The 24,872-nt window shown below is 39.0% G+C and overlaps 1 protein-coding gene across 7 annotated transcripts in view; it reads left to right on the forward strand.

The window, feature by feature from the left end:
- The first annotated feature begins 475 nt into the window (after positions 1-475).
- The window catches only part of PAFAH1B1 (platelet activating factor acetylhydrolase 1b regulatory subunit 1), a 77,763-nt gene continuing 53,366 nt past the window's right edge, over positions 476-24,872 (forward strand). Inside the window, exons 1-3 of one of the 7 annotated variants that reach the window (XM_070227881.1) lie at positions 1,040-1,595; positions 2,148-2,434; positions 23,857-23,894. The gene's annotated coding sequence lies outside the window, so the exon portion shown is untranslated. Of the gene's footprint in view, positions 1,596-2,147; positions 2,435-20,389; positions 20,567-23,856; positions 23,895-24,872 lie in introns of those variants that run through there. The other 6 variants (XM_070227884.1, XM_023653242.2, XM_070227882.1 and 3 more) reach the window with 6 other exon arrangements.

The following is a 24,872-nucleotide window of genomic DNA, read 5'->3' on the forward strand; positions in this document are numbered from 1 at the left end:
TTCACACATGCAGCATTTCCTCTGCAATTGTCACAAAAGCCTTACAAGTTGGTTATTTATTAGGTCTATTTTATAGAGAAATTGAGCCGAGAGAGAGCGATTTAGTCAAGGTCACACTGCTGGTAAGTGGATAAGCCAGGATTCACACCCAAGGTATCTCTTTCATTAACCCAGCTGTTTTCTCAAAAGCAGTGTGTGTATTTACCTTCATAAAGTGAAGTAATGAAATCAATAAACACAAGCCTAAGCCTATGTGTCAGGAAAAGAGTTTCCTTGGACGATACAAATTGATGACGAAATAATGACAGTAGATACTTTTTATTTAAAAAATATTCCATATTGAATTATGCAGAACCTCAAATCCGGCCTCTTTTAAATCAAACGTCTCTGGGTGGAATAAATTGACTACAAATCCCCAAGACTTGTCATCAGTATTTCAACCCATAATTTAGCAAACACACACACACACAGACACACACACTACATGCGCGCCTTGTAGGGATAAAGTTCCAGGTATTTCTTTGGGCGTCAGTTTCGAGACTTCGAGTCTCAGATGTGTGTATGTGACTAAGGAGAAGAACAGCTGAATCACTTCTAAAAGCGAATCCTCCCAATTAAAAATCTATAATGAAAATGAAGACAAATTAGACAGTCCATCAGCCTTTCAATCTCAACAGCTCTTCTCCCCAAGTCAACCCAACCTGCTCATCTCCCCTCACCCACGCCCCTCAACCGGGAAATAGACCCGAAGGCTGGAGGTAGAAGGGGCGACAGCCTGGCCAGGGCTCCGCTTTATTCTGAAGCCTATCGGGGCCCGGAATCCACGGGTGCCCGCGGGTCCCTGCTGTTGGCCGGGGGAAGCGGGGAAGAGTGCTGTTCGCCGGCAAGAGCTGGGCGGGGAGGTGAACAGAGCCGGAGTTCGTGGGGGGCCAGAACAGCCCGACGAGGGTGTAGAAAAAGGGAGTGGACAGCCTTTCTCCAACGTTACAGAGGCGTGCGGAGCGCGAGAGGGAGCGCCTCGTGCGCAAACTCGCCCACCGGCCCCCTCGGTACCGCCAAGCCGCACCGGCCGCCCGCCCGCTAAGCGAAAGGCAGCGCGGCTCAGGGCCCGGCCCAGGCCGGCGCATGCGCAGCAGCCCCTCCTCCGCTCCCGGCCCCCTCCCCTCCCTCTTCCCGGCGGGTCTGGGGCGGCGGCGGCGGCGCGGTGACGTCAGGGCGTTGGGGCAGCTCCTGTGACAGACGGAGCTGGAGCGGTGGGGCGGCGGCGGAGTCCGGCGGCCGGGATAGCGAGTGAGCGAGCGAACGAGCAGCGACCCCGGGGTCCAGGGAGCGAGAAGGAGAAGGAGGGGAGCGCTCAGGCGCGAGCGAGAGAAACCGCGAGCGCCGGGCTTGGGCTCGAGCCCCGGAACGGCTGAGGAGCCCGCCCGCTCCCCTCCCCTCCCCCTCCCCGGGACCGGGCCCAGCGCGCCATCCTCCCCCTCCCTCCTTCCCTCCCTCCCTCCTTCCTCCCTTCCCTCTCCCTCTCCCCCTCCCCCGCCGGTGGATGGGAGTGAAGGACGGAAGAGGCCCTGCGGAGGCGGCGGTGCATCGCTCCGGTAAGGCGGCTTGGGGCTGCGCCCTCCCCTCTGTCTCCTCCACCGCGCTCGGGCGGCTGCGGGCCGGGCACGGCGGCCTGACGATGTGGCTGCGCCGGTCCCCTCCCTCCCATTCTCCCCTCCCCCTGCCGCCGCCTCCTCCTTCTTCTTCTCTCCTCGCTCTCAAAATGGCGGCCGCGACGGCCGTTGAGTGAGAGACTCGGGAGGAGGGGGGACAGGCCCGGGAGGGCGCTGCCCTCGCTCCCCTGCTCCGGGGCCCGGGTTCGGGGGGTGCCAGGGCCGCCGCGACTCCGCCCGCGGCCCTCCCCGGGAAGAGATCGCCCTCCTCCCTCGGTGACTTAGCAAGAAAAGTATTCTTGGGTAGGAAGGGCGTGGAGAGCAGGTCGCTCTCTGATCTTGGGGAAAGGGTTTGGCCGTCGTCTCCCCGGCCGCGGCAGGAGAGCTCCGCAGTCCCCACCCCCTCCGCGGTTGGCGGCTCGGGGACCCGGCTCAGCCCCGCGCCGCCTCGGCACCCACAGGCCTTCGGGCGTTCCGTCCCCCACCTGTCCTTAGGATGAGGTTGACCTGAGGAGGATGGCCCACCCCTACCCTGGCGCCCCTGTGCGGTGGTCCAGCCTCTACACCCACTAAGGAGGAGCGGCCCGACCCACCGAACCATCTGCAGCATCCACCTACCAAATCAGGCAGGGTTTTCTCTTCTGCCACCGGCTCCTCAAACGGGAGTTGCCTTTTGACGTTGTAACAACTGAGCTTCGAGGCCCTCAGCCATTCCCCTTCATCTCATCTCATCTCATCTCCCCACTCGTTTAGGAAACGCAGTGCCTGCTTTAGCCTCCCAGGTGAGAAAATGCCTTCGAGGTGGTGGGCAAATTTTAACGCTACCTCCCTAAACAGGAGAGGAGAAAAGGGGAGGAGGTTTTCAGTATCGGAGACAAGATAGAGCAAGGTGCCTTGGCGTTGTTATTCTGCCTTTCTTCAGTGACTTAGCAAGAAACTCCTTGGAAGGAATGCAGGAGATTTTCGCTTGGGGTTGGGGTTTAGGTCCAATTTATATCAACCTTTTGGTTAAGAAATTGTGCTTTTGAAGAGAAGAACCAGATTTGTGGTCTCGTTCTCAATGGGCGATGTCATGCCAGGGCCCCCCCTCCCCCTTTCCTCAAGAGGCAATGGGGAGAGAATAAAGATATTACTGTTATTCTGACCTCTACTTTAACATACAGTCCTTGAGATTCATAACGTTTTGAAGGCTAAACAAAGAATTTGTACCATTTTTGGTAATTCTGTTTTTGTTGGGAGGTGGGTTGTTTTGTGTGAATTTCATTTTGAAGCTAGGGCGGAGGAGACAGTACTTGGGCCTTTCATACCAGTAATGTCATCTCTCCCCTTTTGCCACAGTAGTATTTGCTGCTGCTTTTTTTTTTTTTTTTTTTTTTGCTGCAGCAAGGGTTGATGGCTGCGGGGTCCAGTCTCTTAATCGGGAAAATTTCCTGCTTGAGTATGTCAGTAGTGCTGTAATGTCGAATATATAAAAAGCTTTTACTTAAAAAATTCTGATTTGGGTCTAAGGCATTAGCTAGCGTTTAATCTCTCATGGGTATCTTTCAGGACACAGTTTTGCAAAATAATTGGCAGTTACAAATTGCAGTTTTTATTAAAGCAGGAGAGTAATCTGTATTTAGAGTGGTTTATTCTTTGGTATTCTATTATAAATGATCATTGTTTGGATTCTTCAGAAGGGGAGGATCTCCTAAAACAAATTTGAAGCTGTTATTTTTTAATAAATCAGAGAAAGGAACCCAGTTTTTCACAAAGTATTTCTGTATATATTGATTTTTATGGAGTTAGCCCTATTTTGGTACCTCCACCCCGCCTCCTTTTTTTAAAAAATGGGCTAATATTTGTGGATGCTGTGAACAGCCATTGAGCCGAGGAGACTGGGTGGAGTAAGAGAGCAGAAGCTGTGAAATGTTGGATTGCCCTTTCATAGCATTTTTCTCTTATGTTTTGTAAGGTTATTTGATGCTAATTGGTGCTACAACAAAGCCATTTCTCTGTAGTAGATCTTAAAATCTTATGTTTTTAATTTTCACCTTTTTTGCAAGGTAGGTATTGAATGATTGAAATAAAAAGCCGTGTCCCTTTTCTAAAGCAGACACTTATTGTCTCTGTAAATATACATACACACACACATATGTGTACACACCCTTGTTAATGTTTTGTATTCTTTTAGTCAAGTAAGTGTAAATTAAGGAATGTCAAATATTGGCAAGAAATAGTAGAAATATTTTAAAAATTAATAAGAATACTACAGATATGTTCTTTTGGTTTGCATTAAAATAGTAAATCTGATTTTTTGATAATGAACATCAAAGATGAGTAAAAAAGAATTAAGATAATCTGTGTTAAAGGCTCTTTATATAGACCTTTTCTCTTGTGTTGTCCCTTGAAAGGGACCTTTTTGTAAGGTTCTTCCATAAGATAGGGTAGGTCACTTTAATGTCATGTTGCAAGCATTCATGTGAATAGACATCTTCAAAAGAATGTCAAAATCATGTGGTAAATGTGATTTTGATGGGCCTTACGGCTTTGTCAATATATGATATCTTTTTACATTTTTATTTTTAATGTGATTAGAAAGTAGAAGGGTTCATATGGTGAGGAATGAGAGTGGGAATGATCATTCACTATGTGTCTGACATAGCTCCCTCCCTAGTATTTGTAGCTATAAAAGTGCACTAAGGAGCTGTGATTTTTCAGTAGATTATTAGTTGATCAGGAGTTTAAAATAATTTGACTTAAGTAAGAGAGCTTTAGTTTCAAATATGTATCTATATCTGTATGTTTCTGATACATGTGGCAGAATCTTTTGCTTAGTTTGGAGATCAGTTTTTAAAATTCTTCATAATCCTATATTTATAAACCTTTTAATGAGACTGAGATGGATTTCATTTTTCAATAGAGTTGCTTGGTATCTGTTTTTCCAGATAAAATAACTCTTAAGTATATAAGACATTTGGAGATGTTTCTGGAAGGGAAAAATCAGTATCTCATAATTTTTGGTTTTCTAGCTATCACATCCGTGTTTCATTGTCTATATTTTTTCAATGTAAATGCTTCCCTCTTATGTACTAAAAATAGATTATATATGTGTGGCCATATATATCATGTATGTATGTATATATACATATATGTGTGTATATATATAAAAATGATTTTACCTTATGGCTCACATTTTAAGTATCCAGGAAATAATAGGACCTTACTTTTTGTTTACGTGTAGTTCATATTATTCACGACTTGTCATCTTAATAAACAAGCCATAGAAACTATGGAAGTTGTTGACATTAGGATGGAGATGTCTTAAAAAACAAACCCAAAGCAGAATCTTGGGGCAGTCCGAGTGAATTTTCCAGTTCTTCCCATTGAGTTCTAAAGCAGTGAGTCATGCACTATTTTGCCAAAAGGGACTTGAGGCTCATTTGGTTTTAAATCCAGCCGGCTATGTCTGCTGTGGTCCTAAAAGAGATTTTTTTACTTGCCTCTAAGTCTCTGTTGTGAAAATATTTCATTGTGACAGGTAACCTGTTTTCACGCACTTTGAAAAGAGAGAAACAGTTAAGTGTGAAGTAGGGCTTCTTTGATACTGTTCTTATGTCTTCTGCATACAACTGTAATTGTTTTTTTGCTTAAAAAGTTGCTCTCTTTAAAGTAAAACTAATAGTATATAATATGAGTTTTAAAAAGAAAAAGCAAACCTACTGTTCTCCTCAAGATGCTTAGCTGTAGAATGAATCCTAGTTGCTGAAGGCCAAATGTTTTGAGAAATCTGTACTTCTTGAAGAAAAATGCTGTTTTATATAAGCCTAATAGTTAACTGCAGTGAACACTTTTTGGGTTGTTTTTAGCTTTGTCGTTGATATGACACTCTTGCTACTTATTTAAATGGAACCTTAGTTTAACTTCTGCTATATGTATAATTTTTAACCTTGCTGTGGCACTTACAGATTTTAATTGATATTTGTAAAATGCTTTATAGTCATTGGATGCAGGCACCATAAGTGCTTATTATTTTCATTTATTGTTTTCTCTTTAAAAGAGATTGAAACTTTACTTATCTAGTTAGGATTGATCTGTGCATTTGTCAAGCATAATTCTGGAAAAGTATCCTCTAAAGTTATTGTCACTTAAAATTGTCATAAACATTTCCCTAGAACTTTGTAAATATGTTGAATGTGGTGTTTTATTTATTCCGTCAGCTACTTTTTGAGGTAGATTGGTATCATGGATGAGAGAATTTCTTTTCCTAAGGTCACATGTTACGTTAGTAACTAGAAATAGGTAATATTATAAGACACTGAACCACACACTTGAGTATTGCCTTGAATGATCAAACATTCCCTTTTCTTTTGACAAAATGGACTCTTTTTTTTTTTTTTTGAGGAAGATTAGCCCCGAGCTAACTACTGCCAAATCCTCCTCTTTTTGCTGAGGAAGACTGGCCATGAGCTAACATCCATGCCCATCTTCCTCTACTTTATACGTGGGACGCCTACCACAGCATGGTGTGCCAAGCGGTCCCATGTCCACACCCGGGATCCGAACTGGTGGACCCCGGGCCGCTGAGAAGCGGAACGTGTGCACTTAACTGCTGCGCCACCTGGGCAGCCCCTGGACTCTTTTTATAGCTTATTCTTATGTTTGTTAATTTCTTTCTTTTCTAAAATGGTAAAAATTGGTGACATTTATTGTCTGCATCATTTAAGTTGGTATTTATAACATATGGTCTTGTATCATTAACTATTTTGCTTGCATAAGGCATTTGAGTAAGGACTCCCAGAAGTCCCTAATACTGCTTTATAGTGGTATCAATAAGTAAATAAATACTTGTTGCATACATGCAAATAGTATTCATAAGTAAATATTAACAAATTAATATTAACTATTACGCTAACACCATCATTAAAATGGAAACTTTTCTATTGTTTCTAAAGGTCATCATTTTCCTCCCAATACATCTGCCACAAATGGCAGCTGAACCAGGACAAGAGAATTCTCACGGCACTAAGTGGGAAACTGAGGACAGTCAGAGGGGGTTGGAAGTTGTTTTAACTATTCATTGTGGGTTCTGCACCAATATCATCTTTATTCTGGTTAAATGAGACTCAACTTTACGGTATAATAGTGCTGTATGTTTATATGCATGGAGAGAATATGTATATTTGTAGGTATGTACTAATTTTGAATGGCAAATGAAAATTATGTGATTCTTCTCAGAAAAACTTAAACTAATATTTTAATACATACAAGTAGTATTATAAGTAAATAAATACTTGTTACATTTGATTGAATGGAGGGTTATTGAAAGGAAATGTGCTATCCTGTAAGTTCTTTGTAAAAGCTAACTTCCAGTGATCACTCAGGAATTAGGGTGAAGGAGACAAAAGTGTTTATACTCCCTTTACAGAAATTTTATGTTTTCCGTGGGAAAGGGGATGTCTATATCACACGTCTGATATAGGTGTATCAGGGCCACAAAATTCTCACCTATGAGAAGTGAATTAACCCAACTGGACAAATTGCTTTTGTATTTTGTAATTATTTGCTCTTTGCATTTTGATTATCTGCTCTTTAAACTCTCATATCTTGACAAGAATTATTGACAGCTGAGGCTGTTAAGAAATTTTCTGAGACTATTTTTTTTTTTAGATTGGCACCTGAGCTAACAACTGTGCCAATCATCTTTTTTCTTCTTCTTCTTCCCAAATACCCCCAGTATATAGTTGTATATATTTTTTGAGTTGTGGGTTCTTCTAGTTGTGGCATGTGGGACGCCACCTCAGCATGGCCTGATGAGTGGTGCCCTGTCCGCACCAAGGATCCAAACTGGTGAAACCCTGGGCCGCTGAAGTGGAGCACATGAACTCAGCCACTCAGCCACGGGGCCAGCCCTGAGAGACTATCCTTTGACATCAGTGAAAATAAGAATCTGGAGTGTTTTTAAGGAATTTAATTTTTGAAGGATTGTACAGTTTTGTTTATTAAGATTTTGTACATTGGTCATTAATCCACTTTTAATCTATGGTAAATATAAAAGATGTTTTATGATACCAGTGTTTTATATGCATAAGGCATATATTTATCTGTTCATCTTTATATATTTGTTTTTATTTTATCAAAAATTTGCTGACTGCAGGGGCCTGCCCGGTGGTGCAGTGGTTAAGTTCGCACGATCTGCTTCAGTTGCTCGGGGTTTACCAGTTCAGATCCCGGGTGCAGACACGGCACCACTTGGCAAGCCATGCTGTGGCAGGCATCCCACATATAAAGTAGAGGAAGACGGGCACGGATGTTAGCTCAGGGCCAGTCTTCCTCAGCAAAAAGAGGAAGATTGGCAGCAGATGTCACCTCAGGGCTAATCTTCCTCAAAGAGAAAAAAAATCTGCTGACTGCAAAAGAAGGAAAGGTGAAGATGATGAGTTGGTTGTATTGATTGTTTAGTTTTATTGGTCAACTTTTATTTTTTAATGGTGGGAAAAAGCTATACATTTAGCATATCAGAAAAAGCTGTTGACTAAAAACATATATGAATATGTTTATTTATTTATATATTTTTTTGAGGAAGATTAGCCCTGAGCTAACTATTGCCAATCCTCCTCTTTTTGCTGCGGAAGACTGGCCCTGAGCTAACATCCATGCCCATCTTCCTCTGCTTTATATGTGGGACGCCTACCACAGCATGGCTTTTTGCCAAGTGGTGCCATGTCCGCACCCGGGATCCAAACCGGCGAACCCCGAGCCGCTGAGAAGCCGAACGTGCGCACTTAACTGCTGCGCCACCGAGCGGCCCCATGAATATTTTGGATTCTAATCTTAACTCCACAATTTACCAGCTATATGCCTTGATCAAGAGCCTCAGTTTTCTTATCTATAAATGGATAGTGTTGATAGTATCTAACTCATAGGGTGGTTGCTAATATTGAATGATAAAAGGCCTCTAAACCCTTCAGTAAATGTTTTTCATTGTTAGGGACTGTTTTTTAAGGAAGAGGATTAACATACAGTTTAATCATAAATAAGCAGTCATTAATATGTTAATTTAGTTCTTATAGTTTTTGTTAAGAATTAGTATTGGGGATTCTTTTTCCCTTTGGGATCCATTATGTGTATCTGAAACCTGTGATGGTTTCAGAGTTTCTTAGTAGGCAAGAAGTGCTCTGTAAATCAGTGCCAAATGGAGAAATTCAGTTTTTTAATATAAAATTATGTTGCTAATAAACATTTTATTTAAACTGCAAAGTATAATTTACATCTTTGAACAATCAGAACATTTTTGTTTGTACTTTTATTATTTTAGTACTTTTATTATGTTATTAATTATTATTAATTTTAATGACCCTACGTTTTTCCTTTTTTTTTTTTAAGTTAACCTTAATTCAGTTTTATGTAACTGTATTCTCACGCATCTTGGACCCACATTCTATTCAGTGGACATCTACTTCTTGTTTAACAGATTGGGAAGAAATCACACAGTATCACAATTTTTCCTTAAATCATTTTTGGAAAGGTTAAGTTACCAATAAAGAAAAAGTAAAATACATAGTGTAAGCAATCAAAAATTTTAATGCAATTTAAAATAATGATAGCATAATTATTTTTAGTAGTATGCTCCTGTTAATATTGCATGGTAGACCACGTTAAAATGTTAACGGGAATTTCAGCTACTTAGGTGACAGTGATATGCAAGATAATTTTTTTTTATTTTATTGAGTTATTGATAGGTTACAATCTTGTGAAATTTCAGTTGTACATTAATGTTTGTCAGTCATGTTGTATGTGCACCACTTCACCCTTTGTGCCCACCCCCCACCCCACCTTTCCCCTGGTATCCACTAAACTGTTCTTAGTCCATAATTTTAAATTCCTCATATGAGTGGAGTCATACACAGATTATCCTTCTCTCGCTGGCTTATTTCACTTAACATAATTCTCTCAAGGTCCATCCATGTTATTGCAAATGGAATGATTTTGTTCTGTTTTGCAGCTGAGTAGTATTCCATCGTATATATGTACCACATCTTCTTTATCCATTCGTCTGTTGATGGGCACTTAGGTTGCTTCCACGTCTTGGCTATTGTAAACAGTGCTGCAATGAATATTGGGGTGCATAGGACTTTTGGGACTGCTGACTTCAAGCTCTTTGGATAAATACCCAGTAGTGGGATGGCTGGATCGTATGATAGTTCTATTTTTAGTTTTTTGAGGAATCTCCATACTGTTTTCCATAGTGGCTGCACCAGTTTGCATTCCCACCAGCAGTGTATGAGGGTTCCTTTTTCTCTGCAACCTCTCCAACATTTGTTCCTATTAGTTTTAGATATTTTTGTCATTTTCACGGGTGTAAGGTGATATCTTAGTGTAGTTTTGATTTGCATTTCCCTGATGATCAGCGATGATGAGCATCTTTTCATGTGTCTATTGGCCATCAGTATATCTTCTTTGGAGAAATGTCTGTTCATGTCTCCAGCCCATTTTTTGATTGGGTTGTTTGATGTTTTGTTGTTGAGTTGCGAGAGTTCTTTATATATTATGGATATTAAGCCTTTGTCAGATATATGACTTGCAAATATTTTTTCCCAGTTAGTGGGTTTTTTTTTTGTTTCAATCCTGTTTTCATTGATATGCAAGATAATCTTAATCGTTATTGGAAACTAATTTTGAAGATCTTCATGAAGAGTCTCAAACGATAGTGGCTCCAGTGAGTAGAAAGGAGGCATTCGTTTAGGGTTGCTGCCATAGCGAGGATGGAGAATTTCATGCAGATTCTAATTGGAAAGAGGATGATCCAGAATGGTAGTTCAAGATTTCTTACTTTCTTTTTCTTTGAGTTTCTAGACTTGGTTTGGCTGATGCCACAAAATTAAGTTTTGGAGAAGCTGACAGGAGAGCTTTGGGCATCTGGTGTAAACCAACCTTGACCCTGAGAACATCTTGAAGTCCTTTGAATGATAAAAGGGACAAAAATATTAATATTTATGTGATTTCGAATTTTATATTTATATAATGCACTAATGACTGTTCTTATATCCATTTTTTCCTTAGAGTAGGTTAATAGAAATGGGACTTTGAGGTCAAAAGGTAAACATATTTTTGAAGCTTTTGATGCTTATTGCAGAAATGCACATTAGAAAACATAAAAATGTACACCCTGCTGGCACTGTATGAGATCCTCTTCCCCACTGCTTACTCTTCATCCAGCCCTTCGATGCTTATTACTTTTCAAAAGTATTTGTCAGCTTGACAGACAAAAATGGCAATTTATTACATTAATTTGTGTCTCTTTGATAGTAGGAATGTAGGCACTTTTCCATATTTTTATGGCACATAAGTATTCCCTACCTCTTTTGTGGTATTTATTCAATTTGTTTAATATTTCCATCTCTTTCACATCATTAGTCTCTGTGTACCTGCTCCTAATCTCTGTTTAGATAGAAGAACTTTTTCCAACAGATAAGAGTGACAGAGCTGTTCAGACCAGGAAAGAACTTTCTAAATTAGGATGATTCATATGTAGAATAGCCTACCTTTCAAGGCAGTGGACTTCTCCCTGAAAGCACCTACCTTTGGAGATTTCTCCAGTTACTAGAAGTTTGGAATAGATGAATTCAGCTGTCTGTTCTACCTCTGAAACCCCTTTGAATTTTTGTACAAGACATTTTGCACTATGGATTCTTGTTTGTTCTCTGGAAAAATAAAAAGAAAAATTAACTTTTGTCCCAGTAGTTGAGTATAGTTAGAAAATACCTACCCTTGTCGAAAGTAGAAGCCAATAAGGCAGCTTTTGGTAATTTATGTGAGCCCAGACTCAAATGTCTACCCACAAAGGCCGGTGAGGGGGATATTCTTCAATGGAAGCTGGGACAGCGACTCAGCATGTGCAAAGCTTAGCGTTTAATACGCACCCTTTTGAAGTTAGTACAGTAATGCAACACCAATAGCAATAATTGCTTTGACACGAAATATGACCGTTTTTTTCCTGCTTTCATTGTAAACAGTACATTTATAGTCCACTTAACACTAAAAGATCATTTTCTCCTAATGAATAGAAGTTATAAAAAAAAGCTGTCATGATGTATGAAGAGCAGTGACTGTTTTTTTTTTAAATAAACTTTATTTTGGAATAATTTTAGATTTACGGACAAGTTGTAAAGATAGTGCAGAGAGTTCTTGTATGTACCCTGCACCCAGTTTCCTCCTTTGTTAACATCTTACATTTCTGTGGTACATTTGTCAGTCTTGGTATTTACTATTAGCTAAACTCCAGACTTAATTTGGACTTCACTAGTTTTTCCATTAATGTTCTCTTTCTGTTCTAGATTTAATCCAGGGTACCACCTTGTATTTGATTGTCCTTTCTCCCCACTCTCCTCTGGTCTGTGACAGTTTGTCTTTCTTATTTTTCATGACCTTGAAAGTGTTGAGTTGTACTGGTCAGGTATCCTGTAAAATGTCCCCCAAACTGCGGTTTGTCTGATGTTTTCTCATGATTAGACTCAGAGTATGGGTTTTTGGAAAAAGTACCAGAGGTGACTTGTACTTCTCATTACATCATGTCAGGGGCTACATGATACCCACAAAACACCACTGGTGATGTTAACTTTCTTGCTTAGTTAATGTAGTGTTTGCCACTTTTCTCTACTGTAAAGTTATTGTTTTTCCTTTCTCCTGCTTTATCATTTGGAATTGAGTCAAACTCCATGTCCTGGAGGGGAGAGTGTTTACATAGAAGATTTAGAATTCTTCTGTAAAGCACGTTCTTCAGGGCCCAGGATCTGAACTGGCGAACCCTGGGCTGCCTAAGTGGAGCATGAACTTAATCGCTGTGCCCCTGCGCTGGCCCCTCTTTTTTTTTTTTTTAATAAATATTTTAACAATATTTTGGAGAATAAAGATCAGAGAAAGGCTTTGAAGAAGCTACATTTAAGTGAATCGTGTATCCCTCTAGAAATTACTCTGAGAGTAGAGTTCAGTGTTGGGCTTAGAGAAGAGCTCCCATTTGGGGCCTTGTTTAGAGAGAGACTGCTGTGATCTGAGAAGCAAAACAAATAGGGTGTCTTATTTATTGGTTCTATGCTAGTATTTAAAAACACCGTGTTCTTCAAAAGTTTTAAATACTTCAGAAAACAAAATATTTTTGACTCTTATTTTAAAAACAACTGGTAGATCCATGTTCTGAAAGATAACTTGTTCTACATTAAGGAGAATTTATAATTTGAGAGCAAGATCATTCTTGAGAATTACAGTTCTTGCAGTTGATTTTGTATCTTGCTCTTCCTTTGTAACTCTTGTATAGAGAATCTCATTGGGTTTCTACTTAAAAAAAAATCCAACACGATTACATATTTTTGTTTCTCTTCTAAATTTCCATCAGTTTTTATGTCCAGCAAACATTTATTTAGATATGTTATACAACAAGCATTAGGGGATACAAACATGATTGTCAGCCCTTGCCCTCAGACATCTTAAAGTTTACAAACACATTTAATATGTAGAAGTAGCATACCAGTGCTGTAATCAAAATATGTACTTGGTGAGATGAGGGCCCAGAGTTTTCAATGAAGTCTTCACAAAGTTGTTGGTTGAACATTTTTGAACAAATCTTGTCACATTGTTTGGAGTTTCAGGCAGAGGAAGTAGTTTGTACTGAATCTCATAAGTATATCTTGGTTCGTGAGGTAAGTTCCATGTAGCTCAGTGTGCCTGGAATGATGGGTAAGTATAGAGGAGTGAGTACATTGCCTGTAAAGCAGGGTGATACCTGGACCATCTTCATCTGATGTGGATTTTTACTTGTTAAAAATGTAAATTTCCAGGCTCCATCTTAGACTTCTGCAATAGAAATTCCGTGGAGGGCACCTGGGATATCTTCATTTTCAATAAACTCCCAAGTTGATTGTTTTTGAGAACCACTGCTTTTGTCCCCAAGGTGCCAGTGGAGGATTTTAAGTTACTGTAAGTGACATCATTAGATTTCCCTTTTAGAAAGGCAACTGTCAGCATTGTGGAAGACGCAGCTGTGGAGTGGATGGAGGATATGGGAAATGAGGAGACGAGGAACGAGGAAAGTGAGGAATTGAGGTGTTTTTTTTGTTGGGTTTTGTCTGTCAGGTGGATGTGGGTGTTATGAAGGAATAAGAAAGAGTTGAGGGAGGACCATGGTTGGAGAAAGTTTTTTAGGTTATTATTGTGTGCCTGTGTGTTTTAACAGGATAACTGTTTAGATGTATTGGAGCCTTGAGTTCTAAAACGTGATGTTTTCATGTTTTTATGTACCAGTGTAATTAATAATAGAAAACTTTTGTTTATTATTGCTTGTTAACATTATGAGGCATTAAAAAATTCATTGTTTCCTTAGAATGTATTCAGTGCACTCTGTTGTAGGAACTGCTAAAGTACTAGAAGATGCTCCAGATAGGGGACAACAGGAGTAGAATCATAAAAGTCACAAAGTAGGGAGAGGGAAGGCATACATTACAAGGTGCTAAGTGTTAATGGAGTGTGAGCAAAGTAGGGCTTGATTAGAAATGAGACTTTAAATGTGAGCAGGGAGCAAATAGTAATCAAAGACTTTATAAACTGTTAAAATGTGTGGATTTTAGGAAGTGGGGAGGCAGCATTGTGCAGTGATTCAAACCCCAACTGTGGAGCCCAGATGCCTGGATTCAGCTGCCAGCTCTGCTGCTTATATAGCTGTGTTATATTTTGTATAATCTCATTATGTTGAGATTTGTGCTTATGTTGAGGTTTGTAATAAAGCTAAAAATTTGAAGTGACTGTTGAATCATTAAGGACATTAAAATTTGTACGTACATATATATATACACACACACACATATATACACATATAATATATAAAGGCTAATTATTTAAATTCTCATAGGTAGTTGTGAGGAGTAAATGAACACTTGTAAAACACTTAAAGCAGTGACTAGCATGTAGTAAGTGTCGTATGAATATTTCTTAAATAATTAAAAAATAGGGAGCCAATAAATGGTTGTTTTTAAGTAGAGAAGTGCTGTAGTCAGATTGTATTTTTGATGATTCTAGGGGCTGTACAGACGACAGATATTAACAGGCCAAGACTAGATTTAGGGAGTTCTGTTGAAATTAGTCCGGGTGAGAGATGATGGTGTGAATTATGGTAGTAATAGCAAGGATAGACAGAAGGAGAATAATTCAACAAATATTGAGGAAGTAAAGTTAGCAGATCAAGGTAATTGGCTATAGAGGAAGAAAAAAATCAAGGTTGACTCCCACATAAAGTATTATTTCTAGCATTTTAAAAGCAATATTCTTTTAAAGTACTTTGGATATTAGATGTCCTCTATGCTGGTGATATTTGATGCTTTGGGGGTATATTATGATGCTTCCTAAAAAAATGAGAACTAATGGCCCGAGATAATTTTTACATCTCTAAAGTTATAGCCCTTAGCTATTTTTTTCAGGTAGAGATAAATTTCTCTTTCAGGATGTACTATTATCAGAAAACTCTCATTTAGCTGGAGTGTAAAGAGCCAGAAAACTTGAGTAATGATTTTATTCCGTTGTTTTTATGTTATATCTTTATGTTGAGATTTGTGATTATAAAGGTATAGCACCATGGTAATCCTGTAAAAATTTGAAATGACTGCTGAATCATGAAAGACATTAAAATTTGTTAGTTCTATTATATCCAGTTTTTTTCATTGTTTATTCATATATGATAAATAAACTTTGATTTCCAGAATACTTCATCATCTCCTCATGCTTTGGATAAATCTTATGTCCCTTCCGTATTTCTAGATTTGTCAAATTTTAAGAATATTTTTTCTTGTCATTTAGTTTTATAAAAAGGGGAAAAAAGTTGAAGTGAGAACTTTCTTGAATTTGAATCTTCTCTAGATTCTTTTTTTTTTTTAAAGATTTAATTTTTTTCCTTTTTCTCCCCAAAGCCCCCCGGTACATAGATGTTGTATATTCTTCGTTGTGGGTCCTTCTAGTTGTGACATGTGGGATGCTGCCTCAGCGTGGTTTGATAGCCAGTGCCATGTCCGCGCCCAGGATTGGAACCAACAAAACACTGAGCCGCCTGCAGCGGAGCGCGCGAACTTAACCACTCGGCCACAGGGCCAGCTCCCTTCTCTAGATTCTTAATAAAATAATTAAATGGATAGGAAATTTAGTGTTCTTGTATAGTATTTTAAATCTGGGACCTGGATTGTAATCGTGTGCATTGTGTATAATATCTGTCACTTAGGCTATTGCAGGGCCCATCAGATCTCCCCACTAAAGACAGTTGAGAAAGATGATATTTAAACTGAATAGTGAATAATTGGAGTGGACATGGGAGAAGGTCATTTTAGGTAGAGGGAACAGCAATATACACAGGTACAAAAGCGTGAAAAACTATTATGTGTATGGTGGAAAGTAGTTTGGCAGAAGGGGTTATAGGGTACATAGGGATGTGAGGCTGGAAAGGTACATATGAACCAGATTGATAGGATCTGTAAATTATTCTGTATAGTTTGTAGGTAATTTGGAAGTCAACAAACGATTCCAGGCAAAGGTGAGCATTATGATTGGATGTGTATTTTAGATAGTTTATGTGAGTAGCAGTGAGGAATATGTTTATAGGTCACTTAGGAGGCTTTAAAGGAAAGAATGATTAATGCTTGAAATAACATGTGACGGTGAGGGTTGTTGACTGGAGAAAGGTTTAGGAGGTAGAATTGTAAATGAGTAGTGTGTGATGGGGAGAGGGAAGTAGTATTAGAAGACATCTTGGATTTGTAGCTTGGGTGACTGGTAGAAGTGAGAAACTGGGTATCATTAGCCATAGTAGAGAATAAGAGGAGGAGTTATGTGGGATATTACCTAAGACAGCCAGATTAATTTTCCTGAACCACAGTTCTCGAGTCACTTTCTTGCCAAAATCCCATTGCCAGCTTTTTACTATCTTTGGTGAGCTCTGTGTGTGAAAACGCGAAGGGCACATTGCTAGCAAACGTGGTATTTAATAGATGTTAGTTTAATCCTAAGTGGGCACTCAAGGACTTTTTTTTTCTGCTGCTTTTTCTCCCCAAATCCCCCCAGTCATAGTTGTATATTTTAGTTGTGAGTCCTATGTGGGACGCCGCCTCAGTGTGGCCTGATGAGTGGTGCTATGTCTGCGCTCAGGATCCGAACCAGCCAAACACTGGGCCACCGAAGCAGAGCGCGAATTTAAGCACTTGGCCATGGGGCCTGCCCCTCAAGGACTTTTCCTATGTGTCTGGCTCACCTTTTCATCCTTTTTCTTATTGCCTGCCATGTATCCTCTGATTGAGCCTTATGAGGATAGTTTCGGTTCCTTATGGTGTTTACATTTTTTTATCACTCCTTCCCTTCTTTTTTCCTCTGTGTATCCTCTGACCTGTTTATCCTTCATATCTGTCTACCAGGTTCTCCTTTTCCAGGCAACCCTCCCTAATTTTTTTCACTTGAAAGAAATTTTCTTTTTCTCCGACTTTGTAATCCTATGGTATCTATTACTTTTTTCTTGTTATAGCTTATATAAAATTTTATCTGATGTATCAAATGACTTAATACATTTAAAGAGCCTGGAACAGTACCTACCTCATAGTAAGTACGCCATAAATGTTGGTTGTTGTTATTATGATAACAAGGATGATTAAGATGAATTGTGGTGATAATAGTAATAGGGCAGTCTACCTTTACTTTCTGCCTTCTTGTAATGGCAAAACTGATTTGTTCTCTTCTGCTTGGACACTAGGAAAGCAGTGTCTCTTTTACTTTGGTTATGTATGTAAAAGTGCAGAAGGTACTGTGCCATATCATCATCTTCAAAGTGGTTTTACTGTTCTGGAACTCTATTGAGGGAAGTAAAATGGTAGGCAAGCCCTTAACGCTGATTATCTCATTAAGCTTCAGAGAACCACAACTGTTTGAGGTGTGTGGTAGTATTAGCTCCTTTTATAAATGGACAGATAGGCTTAGGAAGTTTGAAAATTTACCCAAGATCACATAGTTTGTAAGTGGCCAAGTTGATATTTGAACCTCCACTATTTGATTCCGAAATTCTACATAGTAGGACCTCAAATGTGTAGAGTTTATTCCTTCAATGCTTTCATATCATTTATGTATTCACCTTGCTGTCAGAGGGCCTATCATGGGACCTATACTCAAAAAGTGCTTTTTGTTTTCTCTTTTAAGTTTTATTTCACATATTTATAGCTTGATTAATTTATTTTTATTATGCAATGTGTCAAACACGCAGGAAAAATACATGCAGTAATATAACAAAAGATCCACATAACTACTACCAGAATTGACAGATTTTAGCATTTTATTGTATTTGCTTTTGAGGGTTTTTTTTTTTTTAAGAAATAAGGCATTGTTACAGTTACAATTGATGTCCTTTTGGTATCTCTTTCCAATTCCATTCCCCTCCCTTCCTCTTCTCAGTGGTAAAGTTTTTCCTAATGTTTGTATATATCCTCTGCTTTGGCAGCCCAGGGTTTCACTGGTTCAGATCCTGGATGCAGACATGACATTGCTCATTAGGCCACGCTGAGGCGGCATCCCACATGCCACAACTAGAAGGACCCACAACTAAAATATGCATCTATGTGCTGGGGGAGTTTTGGGAGAAAAAGCAGGAAAAAAAAGAAAAGATGGGCAACAGTTGTTAGCTCAGGTGCCAATCTTTAAAAAAAAAAAATGTTTTCTGGATGTATTATTGCTATGTGTAGATCTAGTTTATTGTGTTGTATAATTTGTTACGTATGATTATACTAGAGTTTCTTTATATCTACACTACAGAAATGGGCCTTTAGGTTATTCCCAAATTTTCACTATTATAGACAATGCTGCAGTGAACATGAGGAAGGTGGCTGCAGATAAGATGATAACATTTGTTTGGTTTTGCATTGCAGAATTCATCCTAAGGTTAATTAAATATTTGTTCTTTAGTAATTTTTCTGCTTTGAATTGAATAAAGAGAATAGATAATATTGTTGGCATCAGTTTTAGACCGTAAATTCCTAAAGTTTGTTCCACTTTCTTCAGTCTTTTCAACTATTCAAAAACCTGTATTTATTCAGTACTGAGCCATGGGTCGCACACTGGCAGCCAGCCTCTAGGCCAAACTAAGTTTGTAAATGCATTTCTTTTGGCCTTGCATAGTTAAAATTTCTTTTTGAGTCAACATTTAAAAATTATCTACTTTGCAAAATGCCTCCATTTTTGGATTATCCTGAAAAATTAGAAGCTCTGGCCACAGTGGGGCCCACATTTTCCCGTGGCAACAGTTGGCCCAAGATGAGTCACAGCTGCCCTCCTTTAGATGGACATAAGGTCTCCAGAGAAACAAATTCCAACCACTCCCTGTTACTGTTTATTATTGCTCTTGCACTATTGTTTATAGTGAAGAGAAACTCCTCTATTGATGTTTCTATAAAAAATGGGGAAAGGTATAGCTAGACAATCATAATATTCAAGAAAAGTAGAACAGAGCGTATTTCTCTGAAAGTGTAAAGAATATTGTAATATGATTAATATGGGAACAAAATGAGTCTTGTATGGAAAGATTACACTTTGCCTGCTTCACTCATTTATATTACCTGCATTATTCTCTGTAGATGTGAGTTTGTGATCTCTACATTGTGCAAGTAGCTCTGAAGGCTGCCACACAGTGTGGTTGAAGATCAAAAAAGATGACAGTTTGTAACTCATGAAGTTTTGTGCAAATGCCATATTTATCTGTTCTTTTAGCTGTTAGATGCATCCTTGTTCTAGAAAGGTTTTAAGCAGAGGATTTGAAACTGGTTTGATCTCAACCATCCTATACCTTTCACTGCTGTATTTGTTAAGTACCTTATCCAGAGGCTACATAGGGATGGTCCAAGATTTGGATTATAAGCATGTTTTGTCTCCTCAGTGATTTTGTTTTTAATTGAACTTACTTTAAAACCTCAGTTCTACCACTGTTGTTTTCTTTCCAGCTGATTCACACTTTTATCTGCCTGGTTAGTCTCTAAGTACTATTTGATTTGTAACCCTTTATTTAAGGTAATTTATAAAGATGCATAAACTACAAAATACCACAGATTAAAAGTGAAGAGAAAGAAGAAACTAAAGTAAAGTGTAAGGATAAAATCAACTCAGAATCTAGGCCTAAAAGGTAGATCACAGTGTTCTTGCTACAGGCAGAGTACAGATTGACTCTGAGCTTTCCATGAGCTAGCAGGAGGAAAAAAACCTGTTAGATTATTTTTCACAATTTCCTTCAGATAAAAATAAACCACTTAGTTCAGAAAGGTAACTAACCAGTTGTCGCTGTCAGACTGGAATTTCTCATAGGGGTCCTCATAAAGAGGATTGTGTGTAATTATTATCCTCCATCAGCATCTCTAGATGGGTGTCTGGTGTTTAACAACACGTAGTAGAGGAAGACCACCCACATCGTGAGAGTCAATCTGAATGTGTGCGTAGATTGTTTGTCCTGCGGTGTCTGACCAATGGATATAGTTTCCCTCAACCCAGCTTTTGATATGTATTGAGATTAAGCTCCTTGGCAAGTACCTGGCATTCGGATGTTCCATACATCAAATACAGACCATTTGTATGTAGGATCTAAATATTTTTGTGAAAATCTAGTTTCACCCAAGTATAATTTGTGGGAATGCTTATAGGTTGAGATTCTTCTTAGGAAATAATTTTGAATCTGCTACATGCCTGTCTTTTTTTCTTATCTGAAGGTAGACAGAGCAGTGTTCTTTTGGAGTATCCAGAAATGGTAAAATCATTAAGAAATAGATTTAAAGAAAGAAGGGGCCTGTACACCACCCTGTTTTATGCTGCTGGAAATTAATTGCTTCAGCAGAAGACCGTTCCTATGGATCAGGATTCACAGTGGTTTTCAGCGTAGATTAAATGTAAGGAGATACTGTTTTTATTTATGTCTGTAATAGATATGATCTCTACTCTCAAGAAACATATTAATATGCGGCTCTGCCCCTTCTTTCTTCACGCATGCTTGACTCCTCTTGTTTAAAACAAGTGGGATTTTTTCCTTCAACCCTGCTAAAACTACAGTTCTTTATCTTGTTACCTTCACTGCTGAATGTCTTGAGTTCAGAGTTGAAATCACTCTATTTTCTTACTGATGACTGCCCTTTGTATTTCTTAGTTTGCCATCTTTAGCCTCAAGTTTTCAGCTATATTGTATTTTCCAACTGGTTAAAATAATTTTGCGTTTGGATATTTTGTTGTCGTGTTACATTCAACATATTTTTCCTTCCTCCAAAATGTCTCCAAAAATCATCAGTCATTTCCATCTTCTTTAGTCTCTCAGTTTATAAAGCTGACTTGTTCAGTCCTCAGCTCGTGTTATTTTCTGTTTATCACCTTCCCATCCCCATGTTCCTATCTCACTCTAGGTCATACATTCCCTTAGTTGTGGATTGCATTTTATTCATCTTTAGTTACTGTAAAATCTCATAGCACAGAGCCTAGCAGAATAGATAATGAATGAATGAATGAATGAATGAAAGGATATGTAGAACTTACCTCTTCAACTATATCTTAAGTTTCTTGTGGACAAAGACTATCTCTTAACATTGCTTTTATGTCACATGTAGCTTTCTATGGATGAGGCACATTAGGTTAACTATGTGCTGAGCTACATGGCACACAGATATGTGTTTGGTTTGAATACTGGGTGCCTGGTAGATCCTCAGTAAGTAAATTGAATAACTGATGCAGAATATAGATATTTCTCTTATTTCAGTGGAGACAAACATTGGTGTGGATAATAGTAAACTAGAAATCAGTTCAGTTGAGAGATGCTGCTGATTTTCTAGTTGGGTTGTCATAACACCTGGGCAGTTATCCTTGGGTGTAAACAGATCTCTGCCTTTAGGACTGAGATCATATCCTAGAGAACACCATCTTCAAGACCAAGAGCAAGTAGTGGACCTTGGCAAAAAAAAAAAAAAAAAATCCCGCTTTTGCATAATTGCAGTTTGACCATAAAGCTCTTTTTTTTCAAATTATTCCCATCACTTCCATTCTAGTCCAGGCCTCTGTCATCTTCTACTTCTAACCTTCCCTTGCTTTTTTTTTTTTTTTTTTTAAAGATTTTATTTTTTCCTTTTTCTCCCCAAAGCCCCCCGGTACATAGTTGTGTATTCTTCGTTGTGGGTTCTTCTAGTTGTGGCATGTGGGACGCTGCCTCAGCGTGGTCTGATGAGCAGTGCCATGTCCGCGCCCGGGATTCGAACTAACGAAACACTGGGCCGCCTGCAGCGGAGGGCGCGAACTTAACCGCTCGGCCACGGGGCCAGCCCCTAACCTTCCCTTGCTTTAATATCTCCTCTGCGTTGTCTCCAAAGCAGTGACCACGAAACACCAGTTTCAGAATATTGTTCCCTTGCTTAAGAACTGCAGTGATTTCTGCATTGTCATAATTTCTTTGGACTATCTGCATTAGTATTCACCATACGTTGTGCTTAAAAAAAAAACAGAAAAAGCACACAGAACAATGTGTCTTTTTATTATTGTTTGTATGCTTGGAAGTATTAGCAAGCTCTTTTCTTCTTGTTTTAAGGCAGTGGATTTTTTTGTGACTTTGTTTTGACTTGAAAAAAGTCAGATTTACAGGGCTGTTGTAGCTATGTTTGGCTAATTGCTGCTTGAAAATGTAGCATTTGTAAGCAGAAACCAGAATAATAATACGCATGTCAGAAGGTAAAAGGTCTTTAATTTAGTTTTAATGTAAAGTTGAGACAGCCAATTGATTTTTTTCCCATTTTTTTGAGTTCATAATAGTTTATATCATTGTGAAATTTCACTTGTACATTATTTCTTGTCTGTCACCACATAAGTGCCCCCCTTCACTCCCTGTGCCCACCCCCAACCCCTTCCCCTGTTAACCACTGAGCTGTTTTCTTTGTTCATGTGTTTGTTTATATTCCACATGAGTGAAAGCGTATGGTGTTTGTCTTTCTCGGTCTGACTTGTTTCACTTAAAATGATTCCCTCCATGTCCATCCATGTTGTTGCAAATGGGATGATTTTTGTCTTTCTTTATGACTGAGTAATATTCCATTGTGTATATATACTACATCTTCTTTATCCAGTCATTGGGCACTTGAATTGTTTCCATGTCTTGGCTATTGTGAATAGTGCTGCAGTGAACCAGTTGATTTTCTACAAGATTTTAAAATTAGTATACTTTCTCTGGTACTTATTAATTAGTGTTCAGTCTTTAAAAAGGAAAAAAATACACTGAAACCAGCCTCGAGCAGCTGAACTTTGATATAGCTCACTGCCCATCTTTCAGAATTTTATTTTTTTGAGTTTTAAAAGAGAATGATGAGGGGCCGGCCCCATGGCCGAGTTGTTAAGTTCCCGCCCTCCGCTTTGGTGGCCCAGGGTTTCACAGTTTCGGATTCTGGATGCGGACATAGCACCACTCATCAGGCCACCCTGAAGTGGCGTCCCACATGCCACAAGTAGAAGGACCCACAACTGAAAGATACAACTATGTACTGGACGGATTTGGGGAGAAAAAGCAGGAAAAAAAAAAGAACAAGATTGGCAACAGTTGTTAGCTCAGGTGCCAATCTATTAAAAAAAAGAGAGAGAATAAAGTGATAAGTGCATCTTTGGTTCTGAGAACATAGTAAATTTTTTTTTTTTTTTTGAGGAAGATTAATCCTGCCTCTTTTTGCTGAGGGAGATTGTCCCTGAGCTAACGTCTGTTCCCATCTTTCTCTGTTTTATTTGTGGGACACCTGCCACAGCACAACTTGATAAGTGATGTGTAGGTCCACACCCAGGATCCAAACCGGTGAACCCTGGGTGGCTGAAGCAGAGCATGCAGACTTAACCCCTGTGCCACTGGGCAGCCCCAAACATAGTTAAGTTTTATCTCGGTTTTACTATGATGCCTGTAGTAGTCATTTAGAAACACTAGATACCTACTGTGTGTTAATTACCATGATTGTTGGTAGAGATGCAATGAGGACTATGTCAGGGTTGCAGCTTTGGAGGAACCTTGTTGAGGAGACAACATCAGGACAGATAATTACAGTGTAGTGTGAGAAGTGTTAAATATGTGTATGTACAAAGAACTATGAAATCACAGAGGAGAGGTTACTCTGCTTAATTTTTTTGTCAAAACTGTGTAAATAAATCCCTCAAATTCTGCTATTTGTGCTAGGTGCTGAGAATTCTGCTAATGCTGTTTAAATACCATTGGTAAGTATTAGGTTTAACCTGTGTAATTGTCATTATTGGCGATTTTATATGGTTTAACCCTGTAGTGGCAATTAAACAAAATAAAACATAGTTAATATCTTTTGCCAATACTGTTTGACAGTTGTTAGATAATAGATATTTTATTAAAATAAAGCCTTGAATATTGAATAAATGTGCCATTTTTGGAAAACATTTTTAAAAGTTCAGCTTGGTTTCCCTTTTTAAGAAGAAAATATATATGAATTTTATTAACTATAAATTGCTCTGTAGTTATAAATTATTTTATAATTGCCTGTAACCATGAAACTATAGTTATTTAATTTAGAAAATCTTGTTTTCAAAGCTTGAGTCCCTGCAGACATTTGTTGAGTGCCAGATACTTTGCCTGGTACTAGAGAGGCAAGTAAATTCAGTTCAGTGTTTGCACCTGAGGAGTCTGTCTGGTGCTAGAGACAGCATGTATGTATATAATTACAAAGAATGTGGGAGTCAGCACAGGGTAGAATCAGTGATTTTTCAAATTTATCTTAACGGTAGAAATTTTTCCCCCAAAATTCTTATGCAGAAACCCAATATATAAACAGATAAAAACAGAGTCCTGCGTACTTGGCCTCATCTCTGTCCTCATTCCTACTGTTTGAAATCTTCGGTCTAGGAATAAAAGACAAACCTGGTTTGCATCCTGGCCCTGCCACTGTGTAGGTGTTTGACTTTGGATACATGATCTAACCTTGGTGAACTTGTTTTCCTCATCTGTTTAAATGAGGATATCGGTTACTTTGCTGGGTATTGTAAGAATAAGAATCAAACGTGGTAGGACAGGGGCCTAGCATGTGAAGTCAATCAGTAAATGGTACCTGTTATGATTATATGTATGACACAGTGAGATGAAAGAAAAGGGCACCTACCTCTGCCAAGGGGGGTGGGTTATCCAGGGAGGGCTTCACTGAGGTGATAATGGGCTGCCTTCAGGCTCAA

This window comes from Equus caballus, chromosome 11 (assembly GCF_041296265.1).
Source record: "Equus caballus isolate H_3958 breed thoroughbred chromosome 11, TB-T2T, whole genome shotgun sequence".
Lineage (NCBI taxonomy): Eukaryota > Metazoa > Chordata > Mammalia > Perissodactyla > Equidae > Equus > Equus caballus.